The sequence below is a fragment of the Microcebus murinus genome, chromosome 3, assembly GCF_040939455.1.
Source record: "Microcebus murinus isolate Inina chromosome 3, M.murinus_Inina_mat1.0, whole genome shotgun sequence".
Lineage (NCBI taxonomy): Eukaryota > Metazoa > Chordata > Mammalia > Primates > Cheirogaleidae > Microcebus > Microcebus murinus.
In genome coordinates, this window is record NC_134106.1 from 95,477,889 (window position 1) to 95,499,761 (window position 21,873).

Consider the following 21,873-nt stretch of genomic DNA (forward strand, 5'->3'; position numbering starts at 1 on the left):
ATATCCTGGCATGTTTAATAATTTCACAATAATACATAGTCACTCCTGAATGTATTAGAAAAGAATATTCAAGTTGTCTTCTTAGAATCAATACACTTGTTACAACAATAAAAGCTAATATTTGTTGGTACGTTTCATGTACCAGACAATATGCTTCATGTACCAGACAATATGCTAACTTTGTGATAAGCATCACTTATTTCTTCTTTCAATAAATATGCATTGAATGCTTGCTCTGTGTCAAGTACTGATCTAGGAACTTGAGATACATCAATAAATAAATGAAAAAATGAAGGTCCCTGCTAACATAGAGCATTATGGTGAGAGAAATTTGCACAAACCAACAGACATAGACTGTAATAGACTAAGTAAATTACAATATTGTTATAGGTTGAATTGTGTACCCTTAAAATTCCTATGATAAAACCCTAAGCCACACTGAACCATAAGGTGACCTAATTTGGACATAGGGATTACCTTTACCAAAGTAATCCAATTAAAATCAAGTCATTAGGATAGGTCCTAGTCCCACAGGACTGGTGTCCTTTTAAAAAGGGGAAATTTGGAGATAGACACATATACAGAGAAAATGCCATGTGAAGATGAAGGCAGAAATCTGAGAGATGCTTCTATAAGCCAAGGAATATCAAAGCCTGCCAGAAAATCACCAGAAGCTAGGTAAGAGGTATGGAACAATTTCCTTTTACAACCCTCAGCAAGAACTAGCTCTACCAACAACTTTAACTTGGACTTCTAGCATCCAAAACGGAAACATTAAATTTATGTTTTTAAGGCACTGATTTATGGTACTTTGATAAGGTAGCCCAGTAAAGTAATGCAAGTATATAAGATGGTCTGGGAGAATGCCTTTAAATGTAGCCATATTTCCCTTTTTACCCATGGATGCATGCCAATCTTCCCATAATGAGATGGAGTCTTTTTATCTTTGTGTCCGAACTAGTCATGTGACTTGCTTTGAGCAATACCGTGCAGTGAAAGTGAGGCTGTGTCAGTATCAGGACTAGCCTATGGAAGACCTGACAGTTTCCATTTTGGATATCTGAGCACTCAGCTGCCATACTTTAAACTGAAACCCTAGTCTAGACTTTTAGAAGAAGTATGGCCATATGAAGGAGAATTTATGCATCTCAAATGCAGCTGTCTGGGAGGGTGTTTTTTAATGGGATTAAGATTCACATTTGAATCAGTAGACTGAGTAAAACAGATTGCCCTCCCTAATATAAGTGGACCTCATCCAAATCATTGAAAGCCTGAATGAAAAAAAAAAAAAAAAAAAAAAGAATAGACTGATCCTCATCCTTTTGTAAATAAGAGGGAACTCCTTTTGCCTGACTGCCTTCAAGGTCAGGTATTGCCTTTTCCTGCCTCAGACTTGTGCTGAAACCTGGGCTCTTTCTGGGTCTCGAACTCTCCACTCTTTAGCCTGGAACTACACCACCAGTTCTCCTATGTCTCCAGTTTGCTGGCTACAGACCATGAGATTTGTCAGCCTCCATAATTGTGAGGGACAATTCTTTATAGTAAATCATTATGCATATATATGCATCCTATACGTTCTTTTTCTCTAGAGAAACTTGATTAATACAGAAGTTACTCTACCTTCCTCCTCTCCGTGTGTGTGTGTGTGTGTGAGAGAGAGAGAGAGAGAGAGAGAGAGAGAGAGAGAGGGAGAGATGAGAGAGAGGCATGGATATGGCATCTGGGATTTAGAGAGAAATGCTAGACATTCAGTCTAAAATGTCTTCACTTAAGATTATTAAAAAGTAAAAAAGAATAATTTTATGGGAGGGGCTAACTAATAAGGATATGCTCTACTACACCAAAAGCCTGAATGAGACTTTTTAAATCAAAATTGTGTTTTCCATCTAGATTTTTTTATATTTTAAATGAATTTAAAATGGCATATTCATGGAAAATTGGAAAAATATCGGCAAGAGAAATGAACTATATATAAGAATGCACATTAGACAATTTGCATTTTTAAGTGGCATTTGTTCTTTCATAACATGATAATTGAATTTGTAAGCAAGATTCCATAAGAAAAAATAAGTTTTAGGGGAAAATAAATGAAAAATTTTAGGGAGTTTCAGATTCTTAAAAACAAAGGCATACGTCTTATCTTAACTCTATATTGTTATGATATGCCAAAATAATAATTTGATTAAGCAAAATTCAAACAATGAATAAGTAATTTCTTTTGTCCTTTAATCTTCTAGATATTGTCAGTCTCTGCTGTCATCTTTTACCTAACTTTGTAATTTTGATTGTTGCATTGTTCACAATCACCAAAAAGTGAAACTTCATTAAAGTTATACAAAAGAAAAGAGAAAAAAGTGATACTAACAGACTAACAGAACAATAAGCTCAAAAATACCTTTTGCCCCTGTTTTACTCATAGAAAAACAAAATGATCACTTCAATATTCCATGGATCCAGACTTTGATTGTACTGCAACTAGCAATAGTCTGTGTAACATAATGTTTTCTTATTAATCAAATTCCAATTATCCTATTTGCTTTATGAAAACTCACACTGCAGGAGAACTGCCTGTACTTGCGTTTTGCAGCATTTCCTTTGAAAGGGAAGCAATTTTTCTTCATACATTTTTAAATAGAATCAGAAAATACGTGGTTTGTGGTTTTCAGCTAGTACAGTTTTCATAAATTGTATTTTACAGAGGGAAAAAAAAAAGCCCAGACACTTTATAATTGTATTGTCTTCTTGATGAAAAATTTTGTTAGTTTTGTGATAACAGAAAGGCAAATTGGTGATGAAATGGGATAGATTAGATTCATCCCAGCTTCATTATTGATTTGCTGTATGACTGTGTCAGATTACATCATGTTTCTCAAGCTACATTTCTCTCTCTCTCAATAACAACAACAACAACAATGACAATAATAATTCTTAATTAGTAAGGTTTTGTGATGGTTAAAAGTAATATAGGAGAAATACCTTAGTTCATCTTGAGTGCATTGATAATATCAGTTGTCTGTAATATTGCTGCTTTTTTCCCATTATTACCATTATTATTACTCTTCAGATAAGAAATAAAATCTCATGTATTTTAATTATCTCAGTAGGGAAGAAAGAGGAACTACTCTTCCCTACAGGCTCTGTAATGTCATAGCTGTCACGTGGAAACACAGATCCACCATAGAAGCACTCATAGGCTCGATTCTAAAATCCATACCTTTATAATTGTAAAGATTATCTCCTTCTCTAAGAACAAATATTGATATAAAATTAGAAATAGTATTTTAATTTTTCCACATAGCCTATAGGCAATTGGGTCATAATAACCCTAATTTCAGGAATTTATCCTGGTGACCCTGGGAAGCCACTTATCCTTTTCTAACTTTGGTTTTCTCATCTGAAAAAGTAAATAACGATGTTATTTATATTAACAATGACATTATAAAACTAATATAGTTAATTCATAAAATTGTATATATACAAATAGGTATACATACACATATATGCAAATACGTATATACATGTACATATATGTAATTTGCATATTGTAAAAATAATAATGCAAATAATGATAATCACATATTATAGCAATTACCCACAATATTTCTTATTCATATGTAACATTCAAAACATGCATGATAAATAAATTTAATAATAAAGACTGAGGTTTATCAGCGTTAAAATTATGATTCTTATGGAATATAAACATACAGGCTTTCTTCATCGCATAAGTCTTCCATAACATTGTTATCAGACAATACTCATCTTCACATTATGATTGCAGATACTTATGTTTCAATCCACTCTAAAATTATGTTTCAATCCACGTAAAGTTTTTGTGGCAGCTGTTAGTTTACCTTATGCACTCAGCCATGTGTACAGAGACTGTGACATTTTTTCAGCAAGATAATTTTTGTAGTCATGAGCAGTGATAGCTTCTAAAAATGACACTGCTATGACATTGTTACTGGTGAGATACTAACCCTTACCACATGGAAGGTTTCAACTTCACCAAAGATTTTATCATTAGTTACTGTCTTACTGGGGAAAGCCAGATTTGAGAAAAGTATATAAAAATTCTGACACCCATCTAAATAAATTATACATATATGAGCAAATGTGGAAGCCATTTGCTCTAGTACAAAAATCATGATAACTATATCCAGATAGGATTTGAAAACTCTAACCAAAAATCTGCAGTGTATTTACTTCACCTTTTTCTTTTAGGATTGTTAGCAAAGAAGATTACTTCTGTATTTGCATGCAATTTATTAGTCCAAGAAAATCTGTATCTCAGAAAGTCTCCTTTGGATGACGGTCTCTTAGCAATTTAGTTTGACCTAACTAAGGAAAGGTGTTATAAGGATTAAAATAGTAAGCTTATAAACACTTAGAACAGTTCCTAACACATAGTTAAGAACTGAATAAATTATAAATTTTTATTATTATTAATAAATTAAACTATACCACAAAGATTAGAGAAGCAAATTTTCTCATTTCTACCAGGTCCTACTGCTTTTAAACAACATAAACAGAAACCAAGGCTTAGTTTTTTCATCTGCGGTTCGAAACTATTTTCTTCTTGATATTTCCTTGGTGCTTTCTTCATGCATTTATTATGGCTTTTTCACCTATTCTTATTCTTCTAACCCTATGGTTCCTATATTTGCTCTATAATTTGGTGGCATAACTCTCTCCCCCACATCCTTCATGGTTTTACAGTAAGATGAACCAGTAGTGCTTATTAAAAAAATAAAGGAAGTTTTGTAAATAAGTCAGAGAATTGATTTGTGTTTTCCATTCAGGTCACTTGTGATTTTTTGCCCTAGAGGTTCTGTTTTCATTGTTTCATTTTACATTTTCTCTTATAAGGCTCACAACATCCTGGTGAAGGAGGTGTGGTTTCACCCACCTGAAGCTTAGTAAGCACGTTTAATATTCACAGCACAGGTGTGGGGACAGACTTTGTGAGAGCCAAGGTTCAGACCTGGGTCTTTCTGTTAGCAGTCATTCTAGTTAATCTTATGCTGTTTCTGTAGACATTTACATTGCAAAAAAAATGAATGGCCTTAAAAGATTTATACTTAACATTTGAATATAAGACCACATCTATCCTGTGTGAGTAGGATGGCATGTATTAAGAGCTTAAGAGAGATCTGGGTGATGTTACCATTCTTCTGGGAGATGAATTACATTCCCCACCCATTTCCCCCAACACACACACATCAAGACTCTTACCACCTGGTGGTTTGGGGCCAAAGTTAAGAATATTACCCTACTTCAGGGTGCATCATAGCCCTGGGTGTGTGTTTGAAGATAAGGTTTGGGAAACACCTATTGTCTGCCTGTGTTTTATGGTACCCCGCCTGACAGGTTCACCATTGACCTCTATGTATAGTAAACTGACTGAGAACATAGCAAGGGCTCGATAAATATATGATGAATAACTTTGTTTAATATAAAAATTTGTTAAAGAAATGTCCTATCCATGGTGTTAGGCATCTGTGGCATATAAATGAGATTTATTTATTTATTTAATCATCCATTTGATTCAACAATTACTGACTGATACCTTCATGTTTCAGTTTCCATATGGTAAATCTATGTTGTCTTCTGTGTCTCCTTTATGCTCTTAGAATTATCTAGTTCACTGTAGCCTAAAAGTCTGTATTACATTTATTATTTTTACCTTATCAAAATATTTTTCTTTAGATCAATTTCCGTTTTTTTCTTTTTAAATTCAGTCGCATTAGTCTGATGTTAAAAGATAATATCCACGGTTTTGATTTGCATTTCCCTGATGATTAGAGATGTTGAGCATTTTTTCATATGTTTGTTAGCCATTAGTCTGTCTTCTTTTGAAAAGTTTCTGTTCATGTCCTTTGCCCACTTTTTGATAGGATTGTTTGATTTTTTTTCTTGCTGATTTTCGTGAGTTCTAAGTAGATTCTAGTTATCAGCCCTTTATCAGATGTGTAGGATGCGAAAATTTTCGCCCATTCTGTAGGTTGGCTGTTTGCTTTCATGACTGTTTCTTTGGCTGTGCAGAAGCTTTTTAGTTTGATCATGTCCCATTTATTTATTTTTGTTGTTGCTATGATTGCCTTTGGGGTCTTTATAAATTCTTTGCCTAGGCCAATGTCTAGGAGAGGGTTTCCAAAATTTCCTCTAGAATTCTTATAGTTTCATACCTTAGGTTTAAGTCTGTTACCCAGGGCGAATTGATTTTTGTGAGAGGTGAAAGGCGTGGATCCTGCTTCAGCCTTCTACAAGTGGCTATTCAGTTTTTCCAGCACCATTTATTGAATAAAGATTATTTTCCAATCTACAATAAAGACACCTGCACTCGAATGTTTATAGCAGCACAATTCACAATTGAAAAGCTGTGGAAACAACCCAAATGCCCATCAACATGAGTGGATTAATAAAATGTGGTATATGTATACCATGGAGTACTATTCAGCTCTAAGAAACAATGGTGATATGGCACATCTTGTATTTTCCTGGATAGAGCTGGAACCCATACTAAAAACTGAAGTATCCCAAGAAAGGAAAAACAAACAATATATATACTCACCAGCAAATTGGTATTAACTGATCAGCACCTAAGCAGACACATAGGAATTACATTTATTGGAAATTGGGTAAGTGGAAGGAGGGAAGGAGGGGACTGGTATATACATACATAATAAGTGAGATGTACACCGTCTAGGGGATGGTCAAGCTTGAAGCTCAGACTTGTGGGGGGAGAGGGGACAAGGGAATTATACTCAACCTTAAAATGTCTACCCCCTTAATATGCTGAAATGAAAAAAAAAATCCCAAAAAAAAGAGATAATATCCAAGAAGTCACAAGTTTGATGTGGTAGTTACACTATTTCTAATACATAAAATTTAAATAAATATATTATTGACATAAAATCATTAATTTATCATTTGAAACTGTAACAGAAAAAGCTATTGGGTTTAAGGTCATAGTTTGGAAAACACTGGTCTAGATTGTTGCTGCTAATTTGAAGTTAAGACACTGAAGACGTGGTGGTTAAGTGACATAATTAAGGTTAACAAATGGTTCATGGCAGCACACACTAAAACAGAGGCTTTCTCTTAGGAATAAGATGATATCTCATATATTTCCTTTTAAATTAGAAGCACTATCAGTACAGACTACAATAATATTTCATTTCTATCATAGTGCAGAACACTATTTTTTGCAACCACTTTAGAAACCCTTACAATTTTTAAGGACTTTCCTGAACTTATACTATAATATACCACACTATTAATATACTAATAATGTATATTACTATTAGATAAATTCTCAGTAGTATTTTTTTAATTTTGTGAGGATGGATCCAGTCACATTTACCAACTGTGGCTACATTCGAATTCCAGCTCTATGACTTATCATATTTTCAGTGTGGGGAAAGCTATTTCACTTCCTCGGTATTCCATGTCCTCATCTATATAAATCTGCACAATAAAGTTTATTTAAAAATGGGATAATAATACCTATTTAGAGGCACAACTATGCTCATTAAACAAAGTCATTTATGATAGGCATTTCAATAATACCTTGCAAATAGTAAGTGGGTGCGTTGATTATTAAAATTATTACGACTGTTAGAAAATTTCATTAATACCATAGAAGATTTGATGACCTTCTTCCTTTAAAGATCTATGGTTGCACATAAAGTCAAAATTTTGAATACAAATGTCAGAGTTTTTTTCAGACTTCTTGAAACCTGAATTTTCTAGTTTAAGGGAATCTAATGATACTTTTAAAGATTCAAGTAATAGAGAAAAGAATTGCACTATTTCTAGTAGTGTAGTTGAAAACAAATTGGTCATCAATTTTCTAATTAACCCAGCAAATACAAGAAAATTCGGAAAAAAAATTATATTATACTGAGCAGAGTAAATGTTACTATAGTAATCTTAACTATATAAGATTATAGAAGCCTACTTTAAAATACAATGGACAAAGATATTGCTGATATAAAGCAGTCTATCTGGATTATTAAGAACAGCATTATGGAACATTCTGGAAGTAAAGATTATTAACAAAAGGGCATATAGCATTTCCATGCATTTAGGGATATGTTGGATGGAGAAAATAAGTCTATTTATATAACTCTAGAAAATAAGTCTGAAGTTCTACATCTGTCCTTGTTTGTTTACCATATTATTGCATGAGAAGTTTGAGAGCAAAAATAGGTAGAGTGTATGTAAGTGATTGGATTTTGAAGCCAACAGGGATCTAAGAATGAACATTGATAACACTATGCTGATAACAGACATGAGAGAAAAATCACAGAGGATGATGAGAGGAGAGTGACAGATTTGAAAATATGCTAACAAACGTGAAACAAGGCACATGAAGAAAAGAAAGAAGAAAGGGAGGCTATGTCTAGACTAGTAATGTTCTGAGAACAGAGGAATGCAAATATTAATAGAAATAGGAGAAGGTTTTAGAAAAAACTGTTCAATGGGAAAAGAAGAATAGACCAAGAACAAAAATGAATATAGAAAGATTTTAGTATACTTCAACCAAACCATGAGAAATTTATACATAAAAAGGAAATGACTTCAAAGGGAAGCAGAAGTCAATAGGATCATCATTCTGCATCATGTTAGCACATAATCATGAGCATGTGGGCTTTAGCCAGACCATTGGATGTATATAACTGAACTAGAATTGGGTACCAGCGCATGGAAGGGCCAAATGAGAAAGCAAAACATTACCTATGAATTTATTTAAATATTAAAATGAAGAAAGTATAAGATTACTAATAAATTATAAAATTCATCTCAGAAAACGTCAGAACATACAGATGACTTCAATATACCCAGTGTTTAAAATAAAATAGATAACATGTTTCAAATCATAGAATACAGCATTATCTCCTTTCTCATCTCATATTGTGTGCTTTTCCCATTTCCCACTAATGATACCATAATACCTTCTCAACCACAAATTTCCTTTCATATAGCTATAGTGTATTATTTTGAGAATTTTTTGACAAATATGAGAATTTTGTTTCCCTTATACTTAAGATATGTGATTTCCCACATGAGAATAATTAAGAAAACAGGAAAGTGGAAATTAGAACTAGACGAGGGAACAAAATAGCAGACATGTATGAATGAAATCTTTTGCCATTCTTGGTGGAAGAATAAAAGAAGCAGAAGAAAGTAAATCCAGCTTTGAATTACATGATTTCCATATGCTAAGATAGAGGGGGCAGGTGTGAATAAGAAGTACAGAACAGGCAGTGCTTTTGCCCTGTGTCTCTGAGACCACAATAGTTCTAGAGATGGCAGATCAAGATTCTTAAGCCTAATGAGCAGGAATCATTAGACTTCTGGATGAACAACTAGACTAAATAATGCCATTAACAAAGCTCAATTATGTTCAAGCAACTCATCGTAACTCTAGGATAAGGAAAGCCTGTAATTGTCATTAAAGGAAGAAAAAAATTGAAATGAAATGAATAGTATACAACTTATCGATTAAAAGATATAAAATGTACTTGATGTTTCTTTACTTACTGTGCTATTTAATATTGTTGAGTAACTTAAATAGGTCAAGGATTTGGCTAGACAATTTTTAAAAATGTATCTTAAATTCTTGTATTTTATAATGACATCATTTTTTAAAAGAAGAGCTTTAGATTTACAGTGAAATTGAGAAGAAGGTACAGAGATATCCCATATACCCCCATTCACGTATGCATAGCCTCCCCCACTATCAACAACCCCCAACAGAGTGGTACATCTGCTACAGTGAAGAAGCTATATTAACACAACATTATCACTTACAGGCCATACTTTGTGCTGGGGCTCATTCTTGTAGTATGTTCTAGGAGTTTGAAAAAAATGTATGATGGCATGTACCCACCATCACAGTATCATACAGAGTAGTTTTACTGCCCTAAAATTCCTACGTTCCACCTATTTATTCCTCCCTCCCCGCTAACCCATGGCAACCACTAATCCTTACCCAGTCTTCTAATTTTAGGGGCTAGGCAATTTCAATATGTCGTTTTTTGATTTTAAAACAGCCACAAGCACAATGTAACTTAAGTTTTGAAAAATGAAATAACATATTAAAACCATAAGTCTGTTGGGTGGGCCTGGATGATCCATAGGTTAGCTGGGGCAGCAGATGGGTTGGGGAGCTCAAGCAGAGAGGAACAAAGACCTTAGGAAGCCCAAGAGGGCAAACAGAAAAACACACATTTGTCTCTCATATTTGCCCACTTTGACGGTGCAGGTGACTTGCAGGATAATCTGGTGCCTTTAACCATGGAGCTGATCCCACACCTGGCCCAGGGTTTGGAAAAGTTGAAGAGAGAGCCCTGGTGGGATTGGGAGGATCTGTAAGTCAGAAAGCTTCCCCCACCCGAGCAGGTGAGCCAGCACACAGTAAATATGTGCAACATGCCATAGTGCCTGGTAACGTACACTTGCCTTCCAATTCATCCTTTTCCAAAGCTCATGAAAATCTCTCTTGTAGCCATCTCTCACTTAGAACCATACAGAAAAGAGAATTCTGGGGAAAGCAAGTTGAGTCATCACCAGAGAGATTTAGTGGGAACATACCACACAAGCACACACATGCACACATACACATGCAGGTGTGTGTGTTCTGTGTGTTCACTTTTGACGTTAGTCTTATTGTTTTTTTTCCACATTAATTATGATTTTTTTCCAAACTTTACCTTCTTTAACTTGCTCATTTCTCTTATCATGGTGGTTTTCAGTATCTGTGTGATTGGAGTGGGATTCTTAAATGCAGTATTTTCTTAGAAAAGCAAACTAGCCATAATAATGGTATTTTAAAGAACATTTTTGCAATGTTTGGGGGATGTAGATGCTTGAAGCTCTGACTCAAGGAGGGAGGGAGGGCATGGGCAATATACGTAACCTTAACCCTTGTACTCCCATAATACGCTAAAAAAACACAAAAAACATTTTTGCAATCAAGTTGTAATAATTACTATTAAATTGCTCAAGACGGATCCCTAGCTTAAATAATAAATGAAATTGTTGTGCAGTTTTATCTAACAGATCCTGGCTGTGAAAATGCATCATATTTTGTATTGATGAGCCCCAAAAATCTGTAGTGGTTTTTGAAAGTGCTGCCTCGAGACAACTTCTGAGGAGCATGTGAGCTCAGTGGACTTGAGGACCATGATTAATTACCAGTGTGTTTCAAGGATTCTAATCAAGGAGCAATGACACATATGCCACACAATCGATATCACAGTCATAGTATAAAAAGCAATCATTACACATATCCAGCAACCATCACCCATCCCATGCTCTGTTTAGTAGTAATACGAATACCACAGGGGCTCTACCACTCTGATTGTTTTATGCAGTCTATAATGGAGTGTAATAAAAGTCTTCCTTCCTGTGATCTGAATACTTCACTTCTATTATTATATAGCTTTAAAGCTATCTCTTTTTCTCCCCAGACATAAATTATATTAAATCCTCAAGATTGTGATCATGTGTTGCAAACAAGAACTTCATCATCCTCTATTTACACAGTTGAGTTTCTGAAGGAAAACAAAGGACTTCTTACATTAACCTTGTAAGAGAGATACAATTGTTCCCATTTTATACCTAAAGAAATTGAGGCTCATAAATGCTGAGTAACTTGTAAGGCTCACACAACCAGTAAATGGCAATGTTTGCATTTAAACAAACACACGTCAACAAAAGTTTGGCATTTTATATGTTTCCATGTGTTTGTTTTGACCCATTTTTCAGCCTGTTGACAAACATTTTAAGTATCATAGTTGTCATCTAGCTATATATTAGACAGCCTATCTGTCTATTAGAACTACCAGAATGGGTATTTGCTTTCCTAGTAAAATTGTTTTAATCATTCTTCGATAGCTGTGAGAACACCATTCTCTAGTTTGGTTTTCCACTTCTTGGTTGACCTCTTATATTTCCTTTTTAAATATACTTAAGAAATTGAAATAAATTTTTATTAATATCCATTTTCTCGAGGTTCAAAATCGACATTATATTCTGACATCTCACTTATGTATGACACTCTGAAGGGTAAGGTCTTCTGTTGTTCTCTTTTGTTCTTTAAATGCTTATCTGCCTTTTTAAGTTCATTATATACATTCTCTTTTAAATAAGCAAAACCATGCAATGACTAATTAACACCAAACACTATGTAATCAGCCCCTGATCTTTATAATTAGGGCATTAATTATATTCATCACACAGGGTTGTTAAAAAGGTAAAAGCATAAAATAATTTATATAAGGCACTAAATGAGGCACCTGACATGCAGAAAATGTTCAATTTAAGTTATTACTATTCATGTGGCTTGATTTGTTCTTCTGATTCCTCTCTTGAGTTTTGTCCGGGTCCTAGAATTCTTCTCTTAGATAGTGACCTTTTGCTTCTGGGTCCTTCGCTTTCTTCTGCCCTCAGACTAGAGAGTGTGATACTAGAAAACAGGAAATGCATAGGATGGTCAGTGAGCTTGAAGGGAGATAAGGCCTTTTTGCACCCAGTGATTTTGAGACAGGGTGATACTAATTTCCTACCAGGCTGTATGAAATGACTGGAGGCTTTTTGGTCATCACAATTCCTGGGGTTGCTGCTGTTATCTTCATCCAAAAGCCAGAAGTGGTACATGCTTTGCTCTGAACAGGATGTTTGGCCCTAAGGACTACAGTACTTAAGTGAAATCAATGCAGTGAGTGACACACAGAACCATGAGGCTTACTGGTGCGAATATGGAGAAACAAGAACAGAGGATCGTAAGCTACAGTTATATACTGCCTGTAAACATTTTATGGATTTGAAATATAAACTTATAATGTAATATAATAAAAAAAGTATATTATATGCCTAATTTGAAATTTTCTGATGCCTCCCAAACCTTCAAAATTCATCAAGAATCACAAAATTTCCAACCTTACAGTTTAAGTAAATTATATGCTGTACTTTAATATTGTTAAAAGGATACATTTTATCTGTTTATGTTAAACACAACTATAGCACTTATGACAGACTGGCCTTTGTCCTAAATATCTTATATATGTTAACTTATTTAATCCTCAGAATACTTCTCTAATGTAAATCTTTATTGCCATTACTTGAATCATGCAGTTATTTACCAGTATTGGTGCTTTGGTGACTCAAGTTCTGCACTTACATTATTTACTATTATCATAATAAAAAAAATCTTCTTAAAATATTCTATAACAGTGCCATGTAAAACCTAGTAATAGTGCAATAAAATGCACTAAGAAATCAATAACCTGCAAAGGAAGTTAAACAAGAGAAAAATGCCACAAAGAAGACCAATCTCCATAATATGCCATACATTTAATAGTGAGAATTCTGAGAAATATTGGTGATAATTCTGAGGAAACATAAAAGCATTGTTAAAGCAACTACACCTTTAATTTTGCAAAAATAATCATAAAACTGGGCAAGGATAATGAGAAGATGCTGACTGCAAGTTCAATTCTACTAAAATGTGCTTCTAACTCAAGTTACCATCTGTACTAAGGCATAAAGTATCCTTGATGATCTTAAAGGAGATGGTATATTTACATATAAATATTTTTGCCAGTATTTATTGCACTTAGAAAGTATATCCATATGCAAATATATGCTACAATGTTTGTAGATGCATGGAATCTGGGAGATGTCCTCCCTTATTTATGTTTAGTCAATGAGAAAAGTAGCCTTAAATCTTTTCGTTCTGCTATTGTAGTATGGATTTAGAAGTCAGACAGGCTTCTCCATTCTGCCACTGTAAAACTCTGAGCTACAAATCTCTGAAATTTGTTTTCTCATATACAAAAATTTCCCAAGCTGACTGAAGAATAATTGAGATAATACATGCTAAGTACTTAGTACAGCACAGACTCTCAACCTTTGGTACATATCATCAAAATAATAATAGCCAACACTACTACAGCACTTAGGACAGGCCAGCCTTTGTTCTAAATATCTTATATCTGTTAACTCATTTAATCCACAAAATACTTCTCTGATGTAAATATGATGCCATCACTCCCATTTTACAGATCAGGACATTAAGCCACACAAAGGTTACACAGCTTTTGGAAGTGCTCATAACTAGAAAGTGGCTAAATTGGGATTTGGACCTCAACAGTCCAGTTTCAAAAGACTGTGTGCTTCTTCATGCTTGCCATTGACAAACATCAGCTCTTGACTTAATTCCAAGGTACATATAAACAGACTGCTGCTTCAGCCTAAATTTTTACTTATGTGTTAGTTGTCCATCCAGTATTCAAAATAAGACCAAAGTAGATATTCGGTGAGGACACTGATGAGCGATTGTCAACAAGTCAGTCACTAGTTTGAGTTTGGGATGCTTTCCCATTTAGATGAATGCTCCAAGATAACTATTGCTTTGGTAAATCCTTAATGAAGAATTGAAAGAATCAGAAACATAATGTGATGGAATAAGTTCTCACAAGAGATATTGAAAAGGAGAATGATGGTCGTGGGGGTAGGGTAGGTTGCAGTGCACAGGGGCCAAAACCCATCATCATCCTAAGAAAATGTAAAGATAGCTAAGGAAAAATTAAGGCTTAAGCAATATTATTCCCCAAAACTGACTGGCATTTTAATGGAGAGTCTTTTTTTTCTCTAGTTAAATAATATTAAAATATATAACAGCTGACCCAGGGCCAAATGCACTTGAGCACCCCATACTGTCAAGAATGATGGGGATTTTGTTTCTACCTGGGGTAGAGCTGACCAAAAAAAATGAAATCTTTTAACCACTTTGATTTTTAAATGGCTTTTTGGGGTTTAGACTCAGAGTGAACTCACCAAACAACCTGTGTTTTTGTTTTTCTTAAATAGAAATGCTCTTTTCAAATTCTAATTAAAGTTTGTTGTTTACACCAGTTTTTAATGTGGTGGGTGCAGCCAAGGAGTGCAGGATCCTAATATCTAGGTGAGCCACTGCCATCGTTCAGAGAGAGGAGGGCAATGGAAAGCAAAAGTGTTCATTTGGTTCTGCCTGGTGGTAAATATTTGAAATCATACAGTTTACATTTCAGAAAGTCATTAAATATGGAATAAATTAATATAGGTTTGATCTAGTTCAGAGTTGGAGTTGCTGCAATCGTCCTGAATTATGATGTTATAGAAGGCAAACTTTATTCTTTTCCAAAACCTACTAGTATCCCTCTGGTATTATACTATAAAAATCCTTGAAAACTTTTATTTCCTAATTGGACTTACGACCATACAATATGGAAGTAAGGACAACATCCCTGTAAATGGCTTAGGGATTAATGGGATGGATTGGTGGGAAGCAGGGATAGATCTCCTGAGAACAGTAGAGCCATAATCTTTTTCTTAACTCCTGACCTCCCCAGCCACAAAATTCAGAAGGTTAATAGTGTGATGAAGGAGAGGCACCTGAATTGAAATCTTGATTTGGCTTCATCTCTTGCTAAGTCTAGGACCTTTAGGAACATTTTTTAATGTGCCTGTGGCTATGTTATGACAGAAGTGTTGGAGGATAGAATGATATAACATGTACAAAGCCCTTAGAGAAAAATTAATATGCATCTCTCATGATTTAGCTCAAATCTGCCTCTTCTAGACTCCTACCACCTGGCCATTGTTCCCTCCACTTCTGCTCCATGAAGTGTTTGTGTTGCATAATTAACAAAAGAGCAAACACTATGGTATGATCTAAGAGTCTCTTCTAAAAAGGGGACAACATTACATCCTTGTTTAACTTTGGGGAAATAAAAAAGAAAATATGCTCCACACTCTAATAAAAAGACATTATGCTAACAATTTAGATGAAGGATCAGCCAACTAGAGCTCTAAGGCCAAATCCAGCTATCTGCTTTGGTCAATAAAGTTTCACTGGAAAATAGCTATGAACATTCATTTCCACATTGTCTATGGTTGCTTCAGTGCTACAACAGCAGAGTTGAGTAGTTACAACAAAGAGCTCATAACCCACAAACCCTGAAGTGTTAGTAGTTACCCTAAGGCCCATTACAGAAAAAGGTTGCTAGTTTGCTGACTGGACTCTATGAGTGTATGTCCCAGTGTGGACCTAATAAATTATGTGAATCTGTAGTTCCCTCGTTGGCTTCAGTTTCATTCTGTGGCTCTAAGGTGGATGGTAATGTTTATAGGTCAAGAAAGCAATGTGGTGGTGGTGGTGGTGGTTTTCTTTATATATCCTGACTCTTAAATACAAAGTAGCTCCTTCATCTGGTACATCTAAGGAAATAGCAGTCTAGTCAGATGTAGGAAGAAAACTGACTACTGGATATATTGATAGATGGTTTGTTAGTCTACAGTGTGCTATTTCTCTGAGGAAAGACAGGGATAAGTTCAATGCTAAAGTGATTTTCACTTTAAGCATTGATGTTTCAACTTCACCAATACCCCCTACCACTTATTTAAATTCTAACTTGACTGTATAATACAGGACTTCACAAAATAACTTCAGCTTTTTCTTTAGATGTTTTGAAGATTCTTTTTTTTTTTTTTATGGTTCTGCTCTGTCACCCAATCACAAACCTGTATGTGCACTCAATTCAGTTTTCTACAAGCATGCCAACTCACATAGGTATCTCTAAGCCTTTGTGTTCCTTGCTCCTCTTGTTTGGTATAGCCAATATTGCCAGGTGTCTCTCAATATTCACCCTTCCCTTCTTTCATGAAAATAGCATTTTTTCCCAGAGCACATACCCGCACCGTTTTCCTTTTGCCGAGGCATTATCATGTGATTAGGTTTTGCCTAATGGAATGTTAGGAGAATTAGAATATGCAACTTCTGGTTCACAACCATGGAGGGAGACATTGTCTTTTTTGTTCCAGCTTATCTTCCCCTATTCTGATGCCTAAATTATGAATGTAATGATGAAATATCTTGGATGGTTCAGAAATATTCTGGGAATACTGGGGAAATAAAATAGACTCTAAGTTCCTGACATCAGGAAACTGCCAGACTAGTCATTAACAGTTCTATGCAAGAGACACGTGTTTCTGTCTTCTTGACATCACTTGATTGAGATCTCTCCTTTATGCAGCAATACTTATTTGCTGATGGAAACCCAATCACTACCATCACAGAGTGTATGCTCAAGTAGTTGAGGTAACTGTTTATCAACTTATACCAATGAGTGTATAATTTTAAATTTGAATATATTCAGGAATCTTTATCTTTTAGAGGTATATTTATTTTACAAAAGAAGATAAGAGATCCTCTTTTGAAATAACAGCATGGAAAGTTCTAGAATTGAATAGTTATTCCTCTGATACTTTGCATTTGCTGTTTCTTCTACCTGGTTAGCTCTTTACATACCACATAGAACTGTAGCATAGGAGTTTCTCCCTGACTTCCTTTAGGTTTCTCCACAAATATCACATAATCAAAGAGAACTTCCTGATGCTGCTATGTAAAAGCATCCCTCACTAAATTGTTAACTAGTTGAAACAATACTCTATATTTATGTATTTACTTAATGCCTGCCCATTCACACCCATATCCTACAAAGTATATCCTAGGCAAATACATACTGCATCTACTTTATTCTGTTAACTGCTCTATCTCTGGAGTGAAGAAAAATACCTGGTAAGAGATGATCCTTGGTAAAGTTTTGCTGAATGATTGAATGAATCTATGAATACATGTCAAGAAGACCAGGAACCCACAGACGTTACAGGAGAAGTAACTGAGGTGAGCCTTAAAAGGTAGATCCAGTCAGTCCATGAAGGGCCTTGTAGGCCACAAGACTAGTTTTGTCATTCTCCCAAGATCAGTGGAAGCATTGAAGGGCTTTCAAAGGACCAGAATGCTCCATGATCAAATAAGGGAATGTGAAGAGATCATTCTCTCTGCAGTATGGAAAGTAGAGAAAAGTCAGAGTTTGTTAAGGGGGAGCTGTGGTAGACTATTTTAGTCATTTATGGGAGAGATTACAGTCAAATGCGGTTAAGTGGAAGAGCAAGGCTATACTTTGGAAATAGGGCTGGTCATTTTTCAGCAACTCTCACCTTCTCTACAATGCTCTGTCCAGGCTCTGTGTCCCAGTGCCTTAGTCAGACCAGGCTGCCATAACATACATACATACATAACATACATAACACCCACAGGCTGGGTGACTTATAAACAACAGAAATTCATTTCTCACAGTTCTGGATGCTGGAAGTCTGAGATCAGGGTCCTTCTGGTGAGGACTTGATTCACAGTTGCAGATTTCTGACTTCTCACTGTATACTCGCATGAAGAAAGGGTTAGGGAGTCCTCTGGGGTCTCTTTTATAATGCATGAGGGCAACTCCCAACTCCCAAAGACCTCCAAATGCCATCATGTTGGGGATTATATTTCAAACAGAAGAATTTGGGGGAAACATAAACATTCCCTCGGTGGCACCCAGGATCCCTTGCTAGCTGGCTTCTGACTGCATTCTCCAACGGGAAGCAGGAGGCTTGAGGGTGAGGGTAAGGGAGAGCCAAGGTATAATCCCAATTCCACCTGCTGACAGTTTCAAAGGCAGTGGCTGTGTGTCCACCATGGTTCCAGCTCTCACTTCGGCAAGCCCCTCCTCCCACAGCCTCAGCTACCACGGATTGACGGCCCACCTGGATTGAGCTCCCTTCCTACAGGAACCGTGGCTTCTCGTGGTGCATGACCTCCAGTCCCTCCCACGGTGAGGCCGATACTGCTTCCCACAATTGGTAATCACTGGGTGACCTCTTAGTCCCCTGCTTGGTTTCTCAGCCTTCCATCATTAGAGTAACCAATTACCTCTATTATATTATGTATTTTTGAAAAACTGAGAGGATTTCTGTTTTACTAACAGAATTCTGACAACAGATAACAGTTCTATATCCTGCCACATAGGTACCTTTGTTTAAAAAAATATAGAAACAGCTATTGTTTTTTCACATAGCACAATTTCTTTCAGGAAGAAAACGGGAATTTAAAAATGATGACTAGCATAGCAAGCTTCTTAGAAACAAAGTTTCCATCGTTTTACCTTCCTTTTTCCAGGTACCGGCTCCATGTTTGCATTGCTGATAGCCCAGAGCAGAGAAGAAATGTGAGCAATACTATGGCATTGTGCATACGGGTGCTTGGAAGTAAAAATTCTAATTGTTGACTTTCTTTGCTGTCATCTCTCCAAATAAAATGGACAACATGGACTTTTTATGTTTTTCTATTTTCTGTTAAAAATGATAGATCTTATTACACCATATTTCTGTTACAAATTAGCTTAATAGCTGTTAGCACAGTTTATCACTGGCGTGGCCCAGCTGCTATTGTTTTTATTGCAGTATTCCAGTGCCTCGGGGTAATTACCTTTGAGACCTCAAATGCATTCTCATATGTAAAACCCATTCTTTCATGTTCGGTGTTTTGAAGTATATATCTTCAGCATTTGTTTTATTTTCTCATATTTATTCATTCACAATGACCATTTCAAAATCAGCGTTAGATGTTCTTGTGTAAGCTTCAAGGAGCACAGCCAAGGGCACACAAAATGAACTCCTGATTTTTCAGAGCCCAAGAGGTATTTAACACTTTGGCAGGGCTTTGGGGCTCTGTAGGAGCCATGAGTGATGATTCTAGCTCCTGCCTTTGCATGCATTAACTGCTAGTTGCCTCTGAATAATTGGCTAAAAATATTGGTTAACACGTCAAGTGAAAATGTATGTGGCGGTGCCTGTCTTCATTGTCCCAGGAGAACATCTGTCCACTTCCCAAATCCACTAAACAATTTGGCTCTCATCTGCGTGACTGGCAGGCTGTCCCAGTGAGGCCCTGTGCCACAAAGCAAGGATGGGGGACATTTGGGTTTGAGTTGTGTTGGCAGGTTTTGTTGAAACACTTGGAGAGTAATTTTACAAAATTTGCCCGCTGGTGATATTAGCCCTTTATTTTTGTGAAAGTCAAGGAGAAAAAAAAAAAAACAAACACATAACTTTTTCTGTGCATAGAAATTGCTTTTGAAAGTAGCTCTTTGGGTGTATTCAGGTTATTCTGTTAATGTGTGTTGACCTTCTCTAAGCAGAAGCTTGAATCCTACCTCAGAATGATTCTCTTTTGAACAGGAACAGAATCATTAAAAAAGTACATATATACATATATATCTTATAGTAAATTATATAAATTAATCTCAGGAAGGAAGTCATTGTATATGTATGAAGACAAAGAAAATGTATGGAAAAATCCAACAAATTCAAAAATATCATAGTATACTTGATTAAAAACAAATTGAATCAAAGACAAATTGTTTGACCAGATTTGAGACTGCACATCACTGGTGACCTATAGATTTTGCAATCCAAAGAGGCAATTTTTTGCTGTTGTGTTTTGTATATGCCAAGTTACACATAGGCATGCTGTAATAATAATCATGAGGCTATTGGCCCCCTTTTAAGATATACATACTGCCAAGAATTGTCTGTATTTCTGGAGTTGACATAAGGACTTCCAAATATTCACCTCTGGGATCACCCACCAGCCTTTTCTACTAACATTGGAGGCTTCTTCTACATCACATATTTTCCTACTTATCTCTCTTCATTAATAGTTTATTCTGAACTTGGGAGTCACTGTGTATTTAGGATCTCTGAAAGGAGCAATGGAGGTACAGATTACCAAAGAAGCTTTTTCATCATCCTTTGCTAAAATTTAGAGCCTTCAGCCCAAGTTTCTGTGGTTTTCCACATGACTCCCTGATTTGCAAGACTTCCAAACGTGATTTGGTCTGTTTAGCAGAGAACGTAAGTTTCTGTTGGTGGCATGGATTATCTGTTGGAGCTTCCAACTTCTTTAAGGGGTAGGTCCTTTCTCCTCATGGGGATACGCGTCTGGTGTTAGTGTAAATAAGTAGTACTTCAAAGCACTCCCAAAATTACAGACAAGGAAGTCATATAAAATCGTGGAGACTGCTATTCCAATTATATTTAATATCTGAAGAGATTTTTACAAGGAAAATATTTACACACATTTCTCTCATTTAAGGAAGTATTTTGACAAGGCTTCTGAATATACTTTAAGGTATATGAACTTGAATCTGGGTATATTATAAAATGTTATTATATGCACCTAAAATTTATTTATGCACATGTTCATATATAAATTATACAGTATATATTATACACATAGAAATAAATACAATCAATCTCCTAATTTTCATATTTGTATCTGTTTTATTAGTGTTTTCATACAAATGCATTCATTATACACATTTAGCACAAATACATGACATCCATCACTCCTACCACCTCATCAACTTCCTATTCCATATATCCCATATATTATAAAACTCATTGTAAATGCATTTGGAAATTATAAATTATAAAACTCATTGGAAAAGCTTTTTCTACTCTCATTCCCTCTGCATCCTTATACACACTAGCTCATAAACCCCTTACAATATGAGTTCCAACCCTGTCACTTTCCCAGAACTGCTGCTCTATTGTGATAAAATATGATTAGAACCCTAGACAAATCTCATCATTTTGAACTCACGGCAGCATTCATTACTTGAACCACAGCTTTGCTTTGTGAACTTACTCCTCCTCATTTTTGCACCCCGCCCCCACCACTGTAAGTCTTTCCTTAGGTTCTATTTGAGCTCTCTTTTCTTAACTTTCTCTAAATTTTCTCCCTCTGAAACCTCATTCCCATTTGTTCTTTGACTTCTTCCACATTGTCGGCCCCACCCATTAGTTTCTCTGCCAATCAGCCATCCCCCAATTCCAGCCTGCTGCTGATCCTCACCTTCTAAAAGTCCTGCTGGCATCCTTAACTCAACATATCCAAAACCAAGCTCATCCTCCTCCTAACACCCAGGATAGTTC

At 35.6% G+C, this 21,873-nt stretch overlaps 1 long non-coding RNA gene across 1 annotated transcript; it reads left to right on the forward strand.

The window, feature by feature from the left end:
• Positions 1-510: 510 nt before the first annotated feature.
• Positions 511-19,209, forward strand: LOC142869989 (uncharacterized). The gene is made up of 2 exons (XR_012918514.1): positions 511-678; positions 19,055-19,209. It is a non-coding gene; the product is annotated as an uncharacterized LOC142869989 (long non-coding RNA).
• Positions 19,210-21,873: the final 2,664 nt, after the last annotated feature.